We start from the raw sequence: 22,820 nt of genomic DNA on the forward strand, positions 1-22,820 counted from the left end.
CATTCCATGGGATTTCAACAGAAGTTAACATGGTATTATATTTATACTAATTTTGTTCGTTGTGTGTCTAGAGAACTTATGCAACAATACAATATAGTTAACACAAAATTAGTACTGTAGCATACCATGTCAACAGCTGCAATGCTTCAAAATGTATCTGCTGTGCTGAAGTCGAGAAGACTTTGGCATCAGGAGCTTTAATGTGTTCCCCATTTGTACCAAGATACATTTTGATGTTTTATGGTCTTTCTTTATAGTGAGCTATATTTAGATAATGTCCAGTAGACAAATGCAGTCCCTGATTATTCCCTATCAACTTTTCCCAAGTCGTCTGTTTTGAGACTTACTATAAGTTAAACTTTTATATGTATATAATAGAGAACAGATATCATGGAATTTCTGTGTATGTTTAATAAAATTAAAAGCTGGAGTTGGGTTAGGGTCTTATTTCTTCACAGGCTAACAGAAATAAGTAGAATTTTCTAGTTGAGTCTTTTGAGTTGTTTTAATTTCTTTTTTCCTTTTCTTTAAGGAAAGGTGAATCATTCAACATTTTCTTTTGCTCATCCTAGAAAAATTAAGCTTCATGAAAAATAATAGAACAAAAATTTAAACCTTATATTTTTTTACTCCCAAATGATTCACAAGATTTCAAATTTTGCTGAAGCCTGACTGCTTGGTTTCTTGCAAGTGGCTTTGGATCCAGGAAGTTCTGTGGGTTTCTAGTGTTACACAGAGACATACTGACAACATGTTGAGTCTTTCTCTTCTGGAATGTAATCTATTCCATTGGGAGCTCAGCTACATACAAGGAGAATAAATGTGACCTGGTCAGTCAGATATTTTTAGGCTAGTGAGTAATAATCTCTATGTGCTAAAAGAGAGATTATCCAATCTCTATCAGGACTTGAACACTAAGTTTTCATTAATTAATTAATTCATCTGTTTATTCACTCAACTATTTCTGGGCACTCAGGCAGAATATAATATATCTATATATTTGAGTCCCTTCTTATTCTAATAATTTTTATAAATGAGCTGTTGAAAAATAAAGAGCTTTGCTATCTACGTTAACTCTCCAACATAAGTCAGTTCAATGCATATTTTTTGAGGGCCAACTCGTGTGTTAGATATGTATTAGATACTAAAGATTCATATGGGAATCTGATATCCCCAAGATATATGTTAAATCAACTGATTTTGTGGCCAATAGATTAAGATCCCTAGAGTTTAATTAAGATTCTCTATTTTATCCTTTCTCTAGTTTTCTTCCTTTCTTAGCAGTGATATATATAAATATATTATATTTACCAAATCTTTAAATTTTGAGTCCTATAAAAATCAAGGGCTGGCCATTTCAAAATACTACCAACATACTCCAAGGGCCTCCTCCCTCAGAAAGTCATCCATAATAAGGCAAAGGACTTTTCCAGATCTCAGATTCAGATATACAAGTTCCACCGCTCTCCAAGCTATAGATATATATTGCTATTCATGTTGAAATTTAATAGGCTCAAACTTCAGTTTCCTCAAACTAAGTCCATTTTCCTCTTAGTGGCTGGGTCTGTCATCTGATTGAAAAGCAGTGGACAGAAATTCAACACCAATGTTTCTTCAATGACATAAGTTGGGTGGGGAGATAACAGTTTTTAAAACAATGTGTTGTGTTCTGCAAGGAAGCATGGAAGGGGATAAATAAAGTGAGAGAGAGCCCCCACCCTGAAGCTGCTAACTCTAACAGACAGGTATTGATCCCCTCTGCCTGGGGTGATGCAATTCATCACATCTGAAGAGTGAGCATTTCTTTTTTTCTAAATTTATTTGCTCCATAAAGTATTCTTGGTGAGTGATTTGGATACACAGAGCAATATTTCAGAGGAATATTTAATGCAAGAAGTAGATAAATACTCCTACTGATAACAGAGAGTGAAGAGGCTTGCCCCAGGGATCTGACAGACACAGATGAGAAATACCTACTTACAGCCATCAAGCCTTCTTGTGCATCACTTTGGAAATATCTTTGTAGCTTTCATAAATTCAAAAAAAAAAAAAAAATACAGATCAAAGTTAGAAACCAGTTTCCAGACCTTGGTTTTCACTCCCTGAAAAGAAGGTCCATACTGCCCAAGCAGAAACAGATAATAGTGACATTTACATAACTCTGTGACAAATTCTAAGTCCCACAATTCCATGTGAATATTGAGATTAAAATCCTAGTTTTGAGCACCCTAATTCATTGTCTCTGTTTCTAAAATTTTCCTACTTTTCTAGACCTGATGCTTGATGGAAATATACTATATTTGGCTAATTGTCTGCGCCTTGTTCTACCATACTAGTTACCTTATCTTTTTTCACTTTGTTAGTAAGTTTCTTTTCTACCTGTCTCAGTTATAAGACATTTGACATTACAGGTCACTTCTTAATTAATTTATATCCACATGAACCTCTCACCTTTCAGAAATTTGGGCAGTTTGACATATGATGTAATTCAGGAATTTTTGTCTTCATGTGGGCATCGAGTTGTAAATGAAATGATCTTTCTGATTTAATTTTCTTTAAATCAAAATAGATTTCTAAACTTCTGGTTTTGAATCAGATGTAATCAATGGCCTTTCCCACTCAGAGTCCACTTGAGCACTGGGGGTCACTGTGATTTAGTGTGGCTTAGTCATGTCATATTTAGGAACACTTAAATATTTTTGGAGTTTAGCAGGAAGTAGCCTAAAAACCTTTCAAATCCAATGCATATCAAAGTTCCATTGTGTATTTTACAGTAAGACATATAAAAGAGGATAAATAAAGTCTTAAACCATTAGAACAGGGCACAGGGTAAAAGTTGAATTAGAATTTGTTGACGGAATTTGTATCACTCTCAAAATATCTCATGATCTTAAAATTGGAGATTATTTTTTATATCCTAAACTTAAAATTACTTTAAATAGCTAAAATAATACCTGTAGAATAATTTCCAGTCTATGATTCCATACAATAAATATTGTCCTAACGAAGCCTACATTTTTTTAACAACAAGAATTTTCTGGTTTTCTCTATCCCTTTCTTTTCCTAGGAACTAGATAGATCCTTTTGTGAGTGGCAGGTATGATAGCATTTTCTGAATATTTTCTTTAGCAATTCAGAATTGAACCTTTAAATGATAACTTATAATGAAACTATCAAATGAAAATAATCAGAATACCCAAATAACTATTTAAAAGTGAGGGTTGGGATTATGACTCCTAATTTGCCAATGTTAATTGTGTCCTTTCAGTATCTATTTAATATTTTAGATTTGTTCTTTGTATAGAAACGCTTTCCTTCCCAGATGCACACCTATTGCTCTTAAAATGTGCAGGAAACTCACATTTTATTGTCCTCCTTCCTTCTGTAGATCCAACAAGAAAGATAGATAAGCTGGGGTGTGTTCAAATAACCACTAGGAAAAGGGATTCCCTTGTGAGATGATGGAAGCCAAATATCAATTAATATCTTCAGTAAATTCACATTTGTGACCTGACATGAGGGAATGAAGTACAGAGAATGAAGTACAGAGACGATGATAAAATTCACGTTCCATCTCTTTTCTCTCCCTGAGCCCTGTGGCTCCCCCTTAGTATTTTTGTCTTTGGAAACAGAAATAAACATCAAACCAAATGTATTCTTAGCTTAGCTTTTGTATAATCAAAAACTATCAACTTGCTAAATTTTATATATGCATAGTCTCAAGATTTATTAAAAGTCTTAGAGGCAGGGCTCACAGAGCAGAGAAAACAAATAAAAAGAAATACCTTTTACACTTGAGAAATGGACATGACAGTAGTTAACTATATTGATTCATCCAAGTGTTAACCAAGGGTGCATCGTTCTGATTGTTAATTAACCAGTTTTTCTGCCTTGACTTTTGTTAAATGTCCTTTGACCGAATCTCTAGGGACAACATTTTCACCAGAAGGCAGACAGTAAAAGGAAGTTGAGATGAAACACATCCGTTCATCAATAGGACAGTGCTAACAACTTTCCTAATGTTTGGATGGAGGGAGATGTTTAGAGTAGTGGCAGAAATAAGAGGTCATAAAATACTATTCCAGTAGTGGTTCTCATATGCCTTTTACTTCTCACATCTACAGCATTCCATCTGTACTTTGTGTTATGGCCCCCTCATTCCTCATGGTTAGCCCCACTATCACACCCAACTCAGATTGGGTGGAATTTAAATTTAGCAATAACACCAAAGCGTGTCTGTATTCGTACTTTCCAGCCAGAACTGGCTGCTTAGTCTTTATCAGTGTTTGATATCTATGTAAGGAATGTATATGATGAGAATCTGGCACTGAGTTGTTAGAAGCTCACCAAATTATCATGTTTTTATTTGCTAGATCACAGTAGACAAGGACGCTGACGTGTTAAGACAATTTGAAAGATGAGGCGAAATACGGCCTTATTGATCACAATCTATATAGATGACAAAAAGTGAATATGCTGACTATTGGCCTTCACTAGGAAGTTTGTAACCTTACCTGCTTATGGAAATACCTTTTGTCATTAGTTTTGCCAGGAAGTTTGACGAGTTAGCAACCTGTGCATATTTATTACAAAGAAGTAGATTATTACTTAGTTATTTACTGAATGTTAGAAAGATTTTTCTATACGGAAACTCAAGACTGATAAAATAAATGTCTACATAAAAGGTAATAGGAATGTTTGAGTAGGACAGGGGCCAAAATTTCACCTTGAAGATCTCAGATCCACATAAAAACAGTTAAAAGGAAGAAACAATGGGACTGATCAGAGAGAAATGTTTTAGCTTTAGAAAGAGGACTATGAACAGATGGAAAATTACTTAATTATTTAATGATCATTGGCTGTGGACATTAGTCATTTTTACATTGGAGTTACACAAAAGCAAACAGTTATTCACATATTTTGGTCTAGGTTAAATCCCATCAGTTATTTTGACTTATATAATTTTATTTCATATTAATCAAAGACTTAGTGGGCAGGCAGATAACCAGCAGTTACATGCAGAGTTTCTCAGATTTTCAACGTATTTAAGACTTATGTGAAGAGTTCATTAAAAATGCAAGTTTATGCACCAGAGATTTTAGTTTAGTAAACTTGGAAACAGAGATGGAGCCTATGAATCTATAAATTATTAAACTTGGGGTATTTTATATTAGACTATTGCCTTTATTGATCGATAGTAGAATATGCACATGGGAGTATAATATTCTCAGCTTAATGGCATATTTCCTGTGTTAATTCCTTAACCTACTTAAATTATACACATATCACTTTTTTAATAACCTATCTCCACCCCACCCCCAAGTTAATTTTAAGCCCTTGGAGGTAACGATGTGCCTTTTAGATCCCAAATGGTGAAATGCTCTGAAAATTAAAGTTAAAAGATAAATATAAGACTAGAAAAGAAAGAAAAAGAAATAGCTATAGTATTTTAGTAAATTGATAGCTCAGGGATAGAATATATAACATATGTGACCCAGGTATTGAACGCTATTATGGATTTCATAACAATAACAAGTTTAATAACAAAAATGATAAAAATGAAAGCAGATTCCATTTAACTCCCTTATCCAAGATTTTTTGGTATGGTAAGGAGCCCAGTGTGTAACTGGTACTTGAAAGTATAATAAATCACTTGTTTACGTAACATTTTTGAGAAATTACTACATGTATGTGTAGGCCCTGGAATGGGTGCTGGAAAAACAAATATAAGTAAGACCAGATGCCTTTCTGAAGTTCACAGGGTATTAGGAAAGACACATAAAAATAAGAGGAATAAAAGGAAAGATGGAAAAGGAAGGGAAGAAACTGGAAATGGCCTTGAATATTATCAACACTCTCAGGAGAGTATTCCAACCCAGTGAATAACGTTCCCTATACAAGGAGAGCCAAGAAAAATCACACAAGATGATGCCAACCAGTGATGGATTCAGTTGTAACCCCAAAGAACATCCTCCTGTATTTTAGTCAGGGGACGTGGAATTTCTCATTTATTATATTTGAAAAATAAGTACAATTTAGTACCAACTCTTCTTTGAACTTCATTAACACAGTATGGTCAAGGACCAGGGTTATTTTTTGTTTGTTATTCGTTCGTTTTTTAGGTAGTAAACTAAGGATGGACATCTTGGAGGGAGAATTTTAAGCCAAACTCATGAGAACTTCCTGATTCCAAATGCCAGTGCAAGTCGTAGATAAGGAGTGAGCTTAATGACGTCATTAAGCAAGCCCCTCCCCCAGTAAATAAATAAAGAGGGATTGGGTTTTAAAAGAGAAGTTTTTATGAGTTTTCTTTTATTGCTTTTATTCTTATGTTTTTTCTCCCATAAGCCCCAAGTGTATGTACTGTGTGTATATATATACATATATAGCAAAGAAATATACTAAATACAGGGTACTCATAAAGTTTGTGTGCCATTTACTTTGTTTAACTATTTTAAATTGCACACGAACTTTATGTCCACCCTGTATGTGATACCTGTTACTCCATATATATGTAGACACAGTATAAATGATGTCAGACGAATGTAAGCAGAGATTAACAATAGCCCCCACCATCAGTCATGTGTTTACACAGAAATTCACGCCATCATTCTTAACCAGCATCAGCCAACATAGACGTGCATGATACTGTTTTAACTTGGCGGAAAAGCATGTTAATTTTTCTTTAGGATTTGTTTTGTTCTTTATCATAATTATAATGGTGATTTCATAATTTGGTTACCCTTGGGAGGGGTGGAAAGAAAAAATTATACAGATATATCTATCCGTATATGCACATTCCTGTGTATATATATAAATAGATATATACCTTGTATATATTTAAAGAACATTTTTCTGTCATTTCACCTCATCTTGTGCCGCATGAATTTTTGGTGGTTCAATTTACTTTATTTTCGTTTTGATTCATATTTAGTATTTTGGTCATTATGGCTATTCTTAACTCATTGCTATACTTTTATGAGTAATTATAATCATTATTTTTAAATACTGAGAGATATATAGATATACAAATCAAACTAGGCAAAAAAATCTTTTCTTGCCATCCTAATCTTGAATGCCCCCCCCCTTCAGCATATCCCTCCAGTATTTATCTCAAAACAAAATAAACCCCAACAAAATCCAAGAAAGTTGTGTGCAAAAGAATGAAATTCCGTGTTTTCCCTTCTTCCTCCTATGCATAGTTTTTCTTTTTATTTCCTTCCTTTTTCCTTTTTATTTCCCCCCTTATCTGCACAGACCACTTGCTTTTATTCTCTCCCCTTTATGGCAGTGTTATTAATCTCAAAAACTGACAAGTGAGCCAGAAAAGAAAACTACACAGAAACAAACAGGAAAAAAAACACACCCCTCTCCACAAATTTCAGATGGCATAAAAAGAATTTTATTGCAGATATAGACTATTTTTTTTTGTATCTTTCATTTCATCTGGACAAGCCCAGGATCATTGTGTGGCATGCAGTGACAGTTTTTGTAGCTAATCAACTAACCATGGCCTCCATCACCAGTGCATGAGCTGTCATGACGCCATCTTGTGTTTCATCCACGTGACACATCCAGGCTAACCCAGCAAGTTCAGTGTCTGAGTTGTGGGATAACATTCTTTTGTAGTTATAATTTCATGGGCTCTCGTTTTTATTATGATTTCCATTGGGTCATGGCAGCCCCCAGAGCTGCCCTTGAGCATCTCTGTATGGTTTTGTTCTTCTGTTTTTCTTTCCTTGGCATGGCAGTCAAGCATGTGTCTCCCGTCTGGCACATCTGTCTTGCCATCTTGTCTTGGAGTCCACTGTCATGTTACCGTTCTGTGATTCTGTTCTCTGTTTGTAATATGTGGTTCGGAATCCTCTGCCTTTATTTCTCACTCTCCTGTTGTCTCTACTTTTAACCTTACCCCTAGGGAACTTCACAAAGCAACAAAGCAAAATTTCAGTCCAATTGTGAGGCTGATAGCGGTGGCTTGTGTCTGGAAGTCATTAATTTCACTTTTTAACCTGATCTTAAGGAGGAAAAACTTACAATGAGAAACTACTAATAATTATGCCCAGCCAACAAGCTGATCAACAACAATAAGAAACCCTTGTTGATTTCTTTGGTGTGATTCAGTGGGCTTGCTCTTAAAGGGACTTGACATAAGAGCTTATTTCCAAAGAATTTTCCATAAATTATCAATCTTCTAGTTAGAAACTTCACTTTCAGGAACAAATCAATAAAACAGGGGTCCTCAAACATTTTAAACAGGAGGCCAAGTTCTCTGTCCCTCAGACCATTGGAGGGCCCAACTGCAGCCCCAAGACAGAGTTGGCTGCTAAGCAGGACAGGCAGCGGTGGCAAAAATACCCACGGGCCATATAAATATCCTAGGCGGGCTGCATGTGGCCCGCGGACCGTAGTTTCAGGACTCCTGCAATAGATTTTTTTCAGGAAATACTAGTGAGACAGCATTACACATTCTGCTGTATTGCTGTGCCTGATCCTGAACTGGTGAGGAATTTGTGGAAATCTGCCTATGTTTTATTATACAATTTATTTATGTCTGTGTATTTTAACATAAAATATAAATGTGTTCAACAAGGCATCTGAGAAAAGGGAAACAATGTTCAGATTACTGGTCCCACCTCGTGCGTATTTCGAGGTAAGATTGTCTTTTGATCTTTCTGAGTCATGTGATATATATTTTATTTATTTTTTAATTCATGGAAGCATCAGAGAGCCAACACTTCGACTTAGGTTTAAATTCTTTCTTTCCCCATTTGAAAGAACATGACATATATAATAGTTTTCGTTCTGAGAGTAGAATCTGAATATTTTGAGATAAGCAGAGGGTACCGGTTAATTATCTAGATGCTAGATTATTTCCTGTGATTGTCTAGGCAATGTGATGCATTGCTTGGAAGGATTTGCTTAGTTTGATATTAATAGCATGAAAATGATACTTTGTAACAACTTTACCTCCTTACTCATAAAAGGTGAGCAAGAGAATATAAAAATAGTTATACAATGAGTAATCAATAATAGATGAATAAAGATTGTTTTATGCTACAAAGTCCATATTTTTAATCTGGAAAGGAGAAAGCCTATGTGGTTTTTAGATGACATGTTTTAGTCATGCCAAGGTAGCTATTTGCTTCTTTTTTATGTCTTTAATTTCATTTTAACATGAGGGTACAATTAGGTTTGTGTTTGTTAGGTGAAGTCCCTGTTGTAGCTGTGTCCCACACCCAGGACCTGTGCATTATACCTTTATATTGTGCCTGTTAGGTGAGAGCACTCCAATCCCCCTCCCTTCCCTGCTCCCTCCAACTTGAATGAAATTGAGTTTTTCTCTTGTGTGTCATGTATTAGTACATCACCTGGCTTCATATTACCATTGACTACTTCGGATACGGATACTTGCTTTTCCATTCCTATGATACTTTACTAAAGATAATGTTCTCCAAGTCTATCCAGGTTAATACAAAAGTTATAAAGTCTCCATCTTTTATAGTATTCCTTGTTGTACATATACCACGGTTTCTATTAAAGTGAAGAGGCAAAGTCAGAGGATGAGGAATTGAGTGGGCTCTGTGGACTAAGAAGTACTCTCTGATGAAGGAAGGAAGTAAAATAAGGAAGGTGAGAAAGAAGTAGGAGAAATGAAAGAAAGGAAGAGGAAAGGAAGAGGTATTGATTATGAGCCAGGCAATCATAGCCTCCTGGTATGTATATAACAGCTAGCAAATCAGTGTACACACACAACTCTAACCGTGGTACTTGCCAATTTCTGTAGTATAAACTATTAATATTTACATCATAGTTACCAATATGACAGCCCAAAACTCAGAATTGGGAAATGATGCTCACCAGCACACAATTATGTCATTTGTTCATCAACCAACACCATAGATATCAATAACTCTGAGAGTATAGATAATATTAAGATAATTAGAAATTGTTGAGTTTGGAGTTTTTATTACTGTTGTTTTTAATATAAGGTGTTGGTATACATTTTCATTTTTGAAAATGGTTTTTAACAACTGGCTTACAAGATTCCCCAAAATGTAGCAATCAGCTATCATAAACTGGCTCTCATATTCCAGGTCTTGGCCTGGGTGCATGAGACCACACTATCTTGTTTTAAATCTCATTGGAAGTAATTATGAGATAGAAACTACTGGGGCCATCTTACAATTGAGAAAATTGGGATTCAGAAAGTATGCTTTTGTAAAGGCACATACCTACGTGTAAGTGGCAGAGATAAAATTCAAACCTAAATCTGTTTAAAAATGGATACATTTTCTTTCCTCTGCAGCAGACAGAATCATTCTGAAACATTTATTAAAGCACTAAGTTTTGGAATTTTCACATGATCCTTTGTGGTATTTAACATGACTACAGTTTCCTTGTCCTAAGGAAGTCCTTGCTTTAGTGCCATAGATAAAATGAAGTTTAAATGCATTATGGCTGGGTAAGTGGCAAAATGAAGCAATGAAACAAAACTAGGACTCCTGGTACTCTGGAGTTTTTGTGAATGCCACAAAAATTATGCCTGTGTCTTTGTGCGAGTAATTGACTAATTTTGTGTCCTCAAAATTGAGTTGTCAAATATTCTTCCCTACTCACGCCGAAATTGAACAGGATATATGTTAGGTTTTCAAATTCTGTCTCTTGAGCTTTGCAAAGACAGTAACAGATGCACGTCTTACCACACAGCTGTAATCCACAGCATATTTCCATTACTCAGTTATGTTTTTGTAACTTTTAAACCATATTGAACTTTAGTTACAGTATTCAGCATGTGTTAATTAACAAACTGCACAGTGAAATATGTCAGTGCCCTTTGCTTCACCATTTTCTCATAGAGTAAACTAGTATATTAGCATTTAAAACAGCATGAAAACCATTGTCTTGCAGAAAACAACCACAGGTTTTGAAATGATCATTTTACTGTTAGGTACTTAATCACTGCTTTGTGAAAGAATTCGAGAGATCTAGGAATTAAAAGGGAAAGTTCTGGGGCTTTTTAGTCCTTCTCATTCCACAGGATAGATTCTCTGATTCTCTGATCAGGTTTGCGATAGTGCGATATTTTCCTTTAACTTGGTGTGAAGTTGAGTTGCCCCTGTGGTAAACTTTCGATGGCGGCATAGATAATATTGAATAAAGTCCTTTGAAGTGATTTCTAGGTTTTCCCCGGTAGGTTTGTACCTCAACTTTGTTTTCTTCATTCAATGAATATTCCTTAAGCATTTATTTAAGGAAACCTCTGGTACTTTATATTCTTCTTTAGGTATCACAGGAATCCTATGAGGGTCTATTATATCCATTTTAAAAATAAGTCAAAATGAGGTACAAGGACCCAAACAAATTGTCAAGGTCACACAGTAAGGAAGTAGCCGAAATGGTGTTGAACCCAAGCCAATTCCCCCAGCGCCCACACCCTAGTCATTGTGCTCTCCTGTCTCTTATATGTTACTGGCTTTCCGTTAACCTATACACAGGTGGCCATAAGGTTCGTGTGCACTTTAAAATAGTGTCAAACTTTATGGACGCCCTGTAAATGAGTTAGCTGTCTGCCTTCATGACAATAATGAAAGGAAGTCTGTGTGTTGAGTATATCAAGTGGTTGAGAAATACTTGTTAAATGAGTTAATCATCATGTAGCATAAAGACTTGAGAACCTTGGTTGATATGGATTGTGAAACTGTTCAGTTATGATTTATCCAAAGAACTGTGGTTAAAATGGGTTACCCTGATTTCCTAGGAGGAGGAGTGGTTTCAATACTGGAGAGAAATGCCAACACTGATGTAAGATTAGTCTCCCTTGAGTATTATAATCGAGTATTATTGAGTCTCCCTATGTATTATAATAATTTATGCACTGGGGATTTCAAGCTCATTCCTTATTATCGGTCCTGTTCAAGACATACTATCAGACAATCTTAACTGATGTTAGGATTCTAAGAATGGAGGCTCTTAGTAAAAGCTTAAATGCTGTGTCTTTCTTTATTTCAGAAATAATTGTGTTCCTTAGAACACAGTGTTTTTGATGTCATAGCTAATAGAAAGCAAGAAAAAACCCAAAGTGAACACGTGCCTGAGCCGATGCATGTCTTACTTTGCTCAGACCCTTCCTCTCATCTAGGTACTCTAGAACAGTCTCTGAAAATCATCCCCATTTGTTTTGCCTTCCTTTCTTTTTTCTCATTTCTTTGCTTTATGTATCTCTAAAAAAAAAAAAAAAAAAATCCTAAAACACACAAACCTTTTGTGGGCCTTTGCTTTTCCATGCAAGAAAAGAATCTTTAAAGGAATTGTTGTAGAGGACACAAATTTACAGTTAAAGAGTCCTTTTAAAACTGTGTTTGCTTCTGTTAGGATCTTTTTTCCAAGGAAAGTATGGCCTACCCAAGCATCTGAGGGTCTCATTACAAATCATGTCCATCTTGACCTGTCCTGCCACCAGATTTTAAGCCAGAAAGTGTGTACAGCTGAACATGTTTGAGGACCTTCTGTCTTAGGGTTCTGCTCCCATCTTAGCTTTGAAGCACGGAGATGCCTTTTTACTGAGAGAAAATGAGAGTTGGCAATATTGCATTGGAATCTTCAGATCTATCAGCTCAACCACCCAGGGCACAAGTTGGTAAACTTTTTTGTGTAAAGGATCCGAGAACAACTATTTTCGATGTTGAAGGTCTTACAGTCCCTGCCATTAACGCGTGTGCTGCCACATGAACTGTTTTCCGAGTTTTCACATTGCCTTTCGCATTGCTAATTGTCAAGTTTTTATATTGCCTTTTAATATCTATTTTAGGATGGTTTGTTTTCAAAGTTTTAATTATGTTTTTGTAATAAAACACCATAGCCCCAGGGAAAATTTTTCTTTGTGTGCCTGTAGCAGTCGGTGTGTTAACTACTCAATTCTGCGATTGTAATAACACAAAAACAGCCGTAGATAACACATAACGGACTGAGTGTGTCTGTGGAGCAATGAAACTTGATTTACAAAGCGGAGACTGAGCTGGGTTTGGCCCACAGTTCACTGTTTTACCTACTCAAGTCTAGAGAAATCTGATAGGGTAGATTTTTTTGTTTTAAATACAGGAGACCTTCTTGCCTGTTTTACACCTAATCCTAACAAACTTGAAGTTCTCTACCGAGTAGGATAAGACAGGACATTAAAAGCTCATCTTTAAGGACATTTCCTAGCTTTGTTTTAAATATGCCGATATCTCAGGCATGAAACATGATAAAACAAACAAACAAACAAAAGCAGCGTCCTCTCCACCCTGCTTGCACGCTGCATTTGGGGGAAAGAGGTTTTGCCCTTCCTTTTGCAAACCCGCCTTTAGAATTCTCTGCCTCTGCAGGCCAGGTGTGGGGGGCAGGCTCCCTGTGTGCAGACCTCCGGCAGCGGCTCCTTCATCTCCAGCCCACGTACTGTGTCCCATCCCAGTAATCCTTGGCTGGACACTAGCGTGGGTTACTCAGCTGACAAATCTCTAAATTACTGAGATAGGACTCTGCACCTGCTCAGAACTTCTTCTTTCTCACACTCTTTGATTTATAGAGTTATAAGTTTTGTGGGGAAAAGTGTGAAAAACATCCTTGGTGACACAGGCAGTGAATGGGGAGGACAGAATTCAGAGGGCACAAAATATAGGACTCTTTCCTGCCTTGTGAACAAGTTCACTTATCTATCTCGTAGCCCTCCGAATGTCACAGGTAACGGATTATACAGTAGGCTGCAGGAAAGAGCATCCTGTGTCCTGCAGTGAATAACATGTTCTACCACCTAGTAGCCCATTAGCCAAGAGCAGGCTATGAAAATATAGGCTCAAAGCCGTATTTAGATTTGCTGCGAAAAGGGCATTTGTTACTTAAGGATTTCCTTTTATAAATGAATGTTTATCCTCTTTAGCATCTTAACTTTGGGAATCTATGGTTAATACATAGCAAAGATTGATATATGAACCCTGGGGAAACTGTGAAGCCTAGAGTCTAATGTGTCCCTGCTCCAGAGGGAGCACGAGATTAACTTTCGGGAGGCAGGATCCTTAGCAATAGCACTGTGAGCTTTCTACATTAGCAAGGCCCCCTAGTGTGGTATTCTGCTTGCAGTTGGAAGGTTCTGAACTACAGTGAAAGAGAAAAACATAGGCACACAGGCAAAAAAGAAGGAGCCATTAGGAGAGGCGTTGGGGGCAGGAGGTACAGGGCCTGGCCTTTAAAATAACCTAATTTGGAATTAGTGTTTTAATAAGACTGTGAGATCAAAGAGATTATTAAAAAAAAAAAAAGAGGAAACAAGGGTAAGTTAAGCACTGTGGATGGCCTTCGAAAGACATAATGGAGCTCCCATTATGCTTGTAATAACCTGGCATTTTACCATGTGCTTAGCTGGCTTGCCTCTGGCTTGTTTATTTGTTTATGCTTAGTCATTACTAGCTTTCTCTATGAAGCCAGTTGCAAACTCCATCCCCTGGGGCCAGCTGCAGGACACGAATAGATACAAGTAGACCAGCTTTGATGCCATCTGCAGTAGTGGGGGAATTCCGATGAACTGGAGAGAACGTGCCCTCATTCAAGTCACTTAAACATTAAAAAAAATACAAAAATAAAGAGACCCTGTGAGGGTCAAACAAGGCCCTGTGAGACACATAGGATTTTTATGCTGTTTCTTGCAGTTCTTTTAACTATAACTTCTTCCTACTGGAAGGATTTGGTACAATTTCTGGCTAAGGTATCCCTGGGTGACGCTGGGTGTCAAACTAAATGGAGCAATTCCTCTTCCAAGCTCCCTTAAAGCTAAGAGGTTTTTGCATCTCTTTTTTTCCCCCTTTTATTATACTCCCAGAGTTTATATAACTTTAAAACAATCAACCTAAGAATTCTGGAGTTCATTGTCATGGTTTTGGTTTACAGGACAAAACGGATGCCTACAAAGGTAAATTGATTTGCTCAAGGTCACCGAGCTGGTTTCTATTAGAGTTGTAATTAAATCCCAGGTGTCCAAAATCTATAATTCATGCCATTTTGCTGATATTATGTATCAAATTTAAAACAAACAAGAAAGCCCAAAGGTTTTTCTTCTAAACTAAGATAGCATCCAACAGAGAATTCAGAGGATGTGTGCAAAATTATCTTCCCTGCTGGACGCCGTTGCCACACAAAAGAGAGTGTCATTGACCCACTTACGGCTCAAATCTACAACTCTATATTCTGTTGGTCACAAAGGAAGGCAGAGATTACAGACAAATAGTGATGCAGTTTGTTAGGACCAAACACTTGTGGTCCACAGTCAGCAAGTATATGCTCCAGTGATGTCACCTTCCCACACAGGGGATGACTTACTAGGCAAACTAGACCACTAGTTCTCAAGTTCATATCCAAAACTCCTACCAAGTTTCACCAAAGTGTCCATCGATCCATGGCAAAATGAGAAAAGAACAGTCAAGTGTCCCCACAAAATTAAATTTACAGAACGGCCTATATTCTGACATTATATCCTATGTATTTTCAATGGTTTAAATCAAGGTCATTACAAAAGCAATGTTCTGATGCTATTTATGAGCACCCTTAATCAGCAGAATAAAAACTGGTAACTATATGCCAGCCTTTCCTCAATTTTTTTTCTTTGAAGTTTTACTCAAGTCTGTGGGGAAAAAAAAAAAGAAAGAAAACACCAAGTTTAAAGCATTCTCTGTGCCACACTAGATTGAATAGATTGAACGCTGAAAAACTTTCTGCCTCTAAAATGTTATTATGAACTGAAAATGATGATCTTAAGATCAAGCTATTTCTTTTATTGACATCCAGGAAGTTACTATTCTAAGCATCAGCTACTTAGATAATAACGATTAATCTGTACCTCTATATTCTATTGGTCACAAGGGATAATAAGATAATTTTTAATCTCAGCTTTTTAGAAGAGGTAGCTTAAAGGCACAAAATAGGAGATTTCAATAAAAAACTAGGATAAATGTTAATAGAAGGCCAAGATCAGTTTATAAATATAAACATACTTGAAAAAATACAAATTTCTAAGGACTATGTGGCAAATAACGTATGCCTCCAAAAATAAGCCTCTATGCTAAATCTAAAAAGTATTTCTCATCTTAAACCTTATAGCTAGACAGAGAAATAGCTAAATTAGAAAATTGAGTTGGCCTACGTTTAAACTAATGTGATCCATCTTTGTGCCAAGAGAAGGTCAAATGCTATGGTCCCAGCCCAAATAAGGCATGGGATCTACACCAAAGGCAATTGCCCACCTCCTCTTGCTTTTCTTGTGTCTTGGATTGTGTATACCAATAATCTCTTGCTTCGTGAAATTTATTATCTAAGTACTGAACATATTACACCTTATTTAGCCTAATAAGGAGCCACACCATGTTTTTTGAATGCTCTTTGGAAATCAGAGGTTTAATATCCTGAGGATGGTGGAAGAATTGTCTTATCCATTACAGACTTCACAGAGATTATCTCTAGGTGAATTTTATTTTATTGTTCATACTCCAAAACATCTGTATACAATGTACATTACATGTGCAATTGGAGAGAAGGGATGGGGCTAATTTTTTTTTTAATTTTTTAAAACTTTTTTATTGTCTCAAGTTCATTGAGGGTACAAAGAATTAGGTTTCACTGATTGCATTTGTTAGGTAAAGTCCCTCTTATAGTTGTGTCCTGCTCCCAAGAGATGTTTTTTTTTAAAGGCTATTTTGGGAGGCCAAAAACAGAAATCTTGTGAACAATTGTAGGAACTTTGCTGGACAAGTAATTTTTTTTTTAAGTGAATTCTTCCTTACTCATGAGTTAAATTATGATGCATGGCCTTGCAAGGAAAACTGCTGGAAGAATTCAAGGAGGAGGATGATGATGCTATGCAGGTTCTGTATAGCTGAGCACACATTAGTTTCCTCAGGTCAGTCCTGTTCATCCACTAACAAATGGTCCATGGGTGTACCAGGTGGTAATACAGCAGCAGTGGGCGCATAGGTATCCTGTAAATGACCCATTACCAGCAAATTTAAAACCCCTTCTGGGAAACCAGGCACACAGATGGGATGTGAAGTGGCCTTCAACAAGCACTTGGGAATGTGATTGATTCTGTAACCCAGCCTTTGGGTGCTGTGTACGTCCTCAATGCTTGAACACTCCCTATTTGGACATTTGCTGGTTACATGTAATAGATAGAAGCATACACTTGCAAACGAGTAATTAAATCTTTACATTCACCCCTCCCTCTCTACCTCCGTCTCCCTCTCCCCTCGCTCCCTTGATAGGATGTCCAGAAAATAGACTCTCTTCCATGTAGGGAACATCTGTCACTGTGGCTGCAAAGATTTTATTAAAGAATGAAAACATTTGATTACCTTTAATCCAAGAGAAGGCAGCCATCTCTTTAGTCATTGAGTTTATTGGGGGTCTTCGGGGGTTCTTTTTTCTTTTTATTTTTTCACGTGAGTCTGACGGCTGCAGCCCACCCCTGAGCTGTGAGATCTTTCAGCAGATGTTGTTTTCCATATCTTTACCCTTTCCCTTGTGGAAGGGGGAGAGAGCTCCCGACAAAAGCAATTTCCAAAGAAGCAGAGAAGGTTTCTATCTTGAACATATTTTTAGAAGCAGCTGGTAAAACAAATGGTCCAAGTGCAATGCCTGGAGCATATCTACTCAAACAACAGGATTGTTTAAAGATAAAAGCAGCTACTTCCCAGTATCCACATTAGCAGGAATTTCCACACTTAATTTTAAGAGATGGGAGGACTTGCTAAGGTATTTTCATTTCTATTTTGAAGTCTTCTTTCACCCTCAGTTTTCTTAGTGTGTGAATTTGTCAGAAGCTGCTCATTAAATTGTTAAAAGTGTATCATCATGTCGTGCATTTTTCATTTACCTATAGTAGATTTTTAAATATTTGCTTCCTTCTTCCGTGAAGGTTCCTTTTTGATAGCATCTATGCGTAGTCCAGAGGATTCAAATGGAAAATTAACAATATTCTTAAGTTATTTCTGATCCCATAACCCATGTCTTAAACAAGGCAGGCAGTACTTGTAAAGGGTGAACCTCTGTATGTGTAGCCATTAAAAATCTGATTTTATTTTTCATTTGTCAGAGTCAGCTTTATGACCCTCCCTTGTCACAATTTTATTTGTTTACTGAGCTGTTTTGTTCTGCATCCTCTGCCAAATGCCATTACATGGCTTCCTCTATCACACCAATTTGGTAAAGTAGCTTTTTATTGTCTTTTTATTTTTTTTTACAGCAGTTCTAATTTTCAAATTATTTGTGGATATTCTCTGCATCCGGCATTGCAGGAATGCTAATTTGTAATTTGTTATTATTGAACTTGATAAGTGGACGTTCACTCTGTCAGTTGCCACTCGTGTTGGTCTATAGTCATTGTGAACCCAGTAGGATCTTACCCATTAGAGAAAGGCCCCATTTTAAAATGTTGCACAAAGAATAAATTTCAGCATCTTCTTTTCCTTATCCCCAGCCCGTTCAAGCACAATGCTTACTTGATACATGGAACTGAGAAATTGAAAAAGTTCTTCACTTTCACTGTTTTCTGTTAATAAATAAAACTGTCCTTTTTAGAGTCTGACACACATAAAATGCATGTCACTTTGCTATTCTACCCCCAACTGACCCACTTGATGAATAGTTTCTAATTTTATGTAGGATAGTCTGGGACCGATTATTTTTTTCTATCATGCAGGTTCTAGAAAACATGATTATTCCTAATAACAACCTAGATTTTAAAAAATATACCAAAGCATCAATTGGTAACTTTCAGGATTGGATCCTGTGATGCAGTTGCATAGTGGAGTGATGGATCCCCCAGCACGTGTCACACTGGGAATCTCACCACAAGTCTACATATATGTGTGTATGAAGAGTGGTGAGATTATATGTCAAACAAAATTGCACAGACATGCATATATTTACCTTCCGTAGAGATTTTTAAAACTTTTTCTTTTCAAATATTTTTAAAGTTGGAAAAAAGGTGTTAAGAATAGTGTATAGAACTCCCTGTGTCCTTATTCAGATTCACCAATTGTTAAGATTCTCTGGAGGCCGGGTGCGGTGGCTCACGCCTCTAATCCTAGCACTCTGGGAGGCCAAGATGGGCAGATTGCTTGAGCTCAGGAGTTTGACACTAGCCTGAGTAAAAGCAAGACCCTGTCTCTCAAAAAATAGCTGGGCGTTATGGCAGGCTCCTGTAGTCCCAGCTACTTGGGAGGCTGAGGTAAGAGGATGACCTCAGTCCAAGAGTTTGAGGTTGCTGTGAGCTATGATGTCACAGCGCACTACCCAGGTCACAGAGTGACACTCTCTAAAACTAAAAAAAAAAAAGATTTGCCAAATTTGCTTTATCATTTTCTCTCTGTACACATGTGCATGGGCGTGTGAGAGAGTGTGTGCCCACATAAGGCATTTGAGAACATGTACACAAAACATTAGATGTATATAGATGTATTTCCCCTAAAATCATTTGAGACTAAGTTGTAAGCATCATTCCTTTTTCCCATAAATAATTCAGTGTGTACTTCCTAATAAGCACTTCTGTCTTACCAAATGAGAGTAAAATTATCAAAATCAGGACGTGTAACCTTGATACACGATCTCATCTAGAGTACGTCTTCAAATTGCACCAACATCTGCATAATGGGCTTTGGGATTATTTTTTCCAGTTCATGATCCAATTCAGGATCATGCATTGCAACTAGTTGTCGAGCTCAGCAGTTTCTGGAAGCATTTCACTAATATATTATTTAGTTTTCTTTCCCGATGTGTGCCGGTCACAGATCAGTAAGAATGAGTAGACTTTCCAAAGTCCCACAGGAAGGATTGGTATAGAAGTGGGAAGAAACAGCCTGGGCTTCAGCACGGGAGGAAGATTGCCTTTCTTTGAAGTAACTAGGATTATGATAAGGAAGAACTTAAGTTTCCCCCGTGTCCATTCCTTAGACAGCACTGATGAACAAAAGATGTGACAAGGATTTCTATGAATGTTTTTACTTCCAAGTCCTTGTTGAGCATTCGCTGTGTACTAAGCAGAAGAGGGGCACTGGGTGTAAGAGTGAATGGAAACGGAGATGGGGAAACTGTCATCTAATTCATCAAGTGATCTCCAAATAAATGTGCAGGGGCAAACTTGGGTGAGTGCTATGAAGTCCAGGCTCTGTTCCATGAGAATATCATGACAGGACAGGTGACACAGCAGAGGTAAGGGCTGGGAATGGGGGGAGAGACAAGGGAACGTTCTCTGAGAAAACGGTATTTTATTTGAGCTGAACAATGTAAGGCAAGGGTGATTTCAGCAGGTAAAGAAAAGAAAAAGCATGTGGGTTTATGAGTAATTTTAGATATTAGGAAAATTAGTCATCTCTTGAGGGGAGCCATTTGGGAGAAGTAGCTGACTCATACGATTTTATAGAGCTCAAGGTAGAAAAGAAAGAAGCAAATAGACTTTCGTGTCCTTTCCCATCTATGGGTAAACACAGGTGGGAGTGACTTTGTGATCCTGCACTGCCCGTGGGAAGGGAGGGCTTGGGCTTTGTGGTGAATGGAGATTTAGAGAATAAAATGATGCATTTGCTGGAGAAAGGTTGATTTAAAAAAAAAAAAAAAGTCTGTCTTTTTTTATATACCAATTTCTTAAGAAAAGGCAATAGGAATATATTGAACTTACTGAACTGGCAGAGTCATGAGTCGTCAAAGCCATTTCCAGGTTCTTTTTTCTAATTTCAGATTAATAGAAGGGTGCAAAGGATTCGGTAACACTGTTTGTATTTGTTAGGTCAAGTTCAAGTTGTCAGTGAGCCCTAAACCCAAGGGATGTGCTGCAAACCCTTGCCAAGCTGTTAAAGTCCTCGAAACTTTCTGGTTCTGTGTACAAATGTGCACTGCTTCTTCAAGCACTTACAGCCCAGATTAGAGAGACGTAAGACAGCATACAGATTGGAGTTCTTTTTCCATCTTGTAGAACCCGTTCGTGCAGTAGTCCACCATAATTTTATAAAGAAACAGATGTTTCCTCAGTAGTGTCCTGAAGATGAGATGATGTTGAGAAAGCGGAGATGTACTTAGAATTTACACAAGTCCACATGTCAGAGCAAACACATTTCTTCTCCCCCATCACCGCCCTCACCATCCTGGCCATTATCAGTTAAGACACTGAATATGGGAGTTGCCTGTTATTTACCAGTGTGATTAATGATCCTGAAGGAAATGTTTCCTACGTTCTTTGGCCTATCAATACTCCATAGTGAAAACTTGGGCTTATGCTCCGACAGTTGGAATAAAAGAAAAATACTTGGCTTTAGATTGTTTATGAACAATGATGATCATAACAAAGAGGTCAGACTTTCTCCAAAAGCAAACATAAGATCTAATCCAGAATATCCGTCCCTACTGCGAGAGTTTTCTAAGCTGTGCTTTGGATTGCTAATGGCAGCCCCGGACTGGGTTGGAGCTTCTATTAATACATTGTTTCTATTGACTAGGGAACAGCAGGTTTTCATTCTGCCTGTCATTACCCATGCATGGTCACTCTGCGCTTACAAAAATCCATCCCTTCTGCTGCTGATTGCATTTTATAGGATTACTACTGATTACCATTTAGATTTGTTAAGTGACATAGCAAATTTTATAGTCAGGAGCCAGTAGCCATCAAGGTCAACAGTAGTAGCTCGAATCAGTTATGAAACATCGTTTTATTGCCCACACAACGATTAATGTGTGTGCTAAAGCTTAGTTCTAGTCACAAGCCGTGTGTGTATGTGTGTGTGTGTGTGTGTGTGTGTGTGTGTGTGTTGAGGTTTAAGGAATAACAGACTTCTCTGAAGTCATCTTCTCTCCAAAGAGATTTCTAGTGAGTGTCTTTGCAGTGGAATAGAACGAGTTGTGGTAACATCATCATCTACATACCCAGCCTACCGTAGCCACAGAATCCAATGACTTTTTGTCTGAATACGGAGGTGCCTGCCTTTCCGCAGCACCGCTTACTGTATTTCATCACAATGCATTTCTTCACTCAACACGTTCTGAATGGAGAAGATATGCACTGCAGCTTCAAATTCAGGCACTGCCTTCAAGCGGAGCTGGTTTATCTGTCTGCAGCACACTTGGAGCATTTGGAAGACTAGTGATACAATTCATTCTGGCTATAAAAATGTGTCGAGCATCATGGCTGCTTCCTCCACAATGGCCTGGCATGGAAGGATGGAGAAGGCTATTGTCACCACACTAGTCACTGCTGCTTTGGCTCTGGCATGACTTGTCCACAGAAGGTGCATCACTTTAGAATAAATGAAGTTGTACGAAACGTTGGTGACGATAGTACCTTGGTTATAACTTTGTGAGACTTTTAAACAAGCTTGCAAAGAATAAGTTCGGAATCAATACTAGAACAGTTTTATTTCTGGGGTTGGGGAAAAAAGATGTTTTGTATTTATGTAGGATTGTTTATCTGGAGTTTGATTCTGGCTGAAGAAGTGAGCTTGGAAGTCATGCTCCCTTGGTTCTGGATATGAATATTTTTTCTCTTTCAGTTTTAAAACAGAGGGTGCCCTTCTTTCTGGGTGCTCACTCAGTAAACCCTCACATGGGTGGCTTTTGTGTGAGAGAGGGGAACTAAGGAAGAGAGGCTAGTTGGCTATGTGCCTGTTTTTCTCCTACCGATACTCAACTAGCAAAAGAGTCTGGTGGTGCTCACAGGAGGTGTGTGCCTTTTACAACGCCTGGAAGTTAGGGACACCCCACGGTCCTGAAACCCGTGCCCAGTGCCCCCGGCCAGGACTAGGGAAGGAAGC

At 37.5% G+C, this 22,820-nt stretch overlaps 1 protein-coding gene across 4 annotated transcripts in view; it reads left to right on the forward strand.

Moving 5' to 3' along the window:
- Nucleotides 1–22,820, forward strand: part of NRXN3 (neurexin 3) — a 1,203,771-nt gene that overhangs the window by 1,146,174 nt on the left and 34,777 nt on the right. The window lies entirely within an intron of this gene.

Source organism: Otolemur garnettii, unplaced genomic scaffold (genome assembly GCF_000181295.1).
Source record: "Otolemur garnettii isolate 467f Iridium unplaced genomic scaffold, OtoGar3 scaffold00020, whole genome shotgun sequence".
In the NCBI taxonomy this organism is placed as follows: domain Eukaryota; kingdom Metazoa; phylum Chordata; class Mammalia; order Primates; family Galagidae; genus Otolemur; species Otolemur garnettii.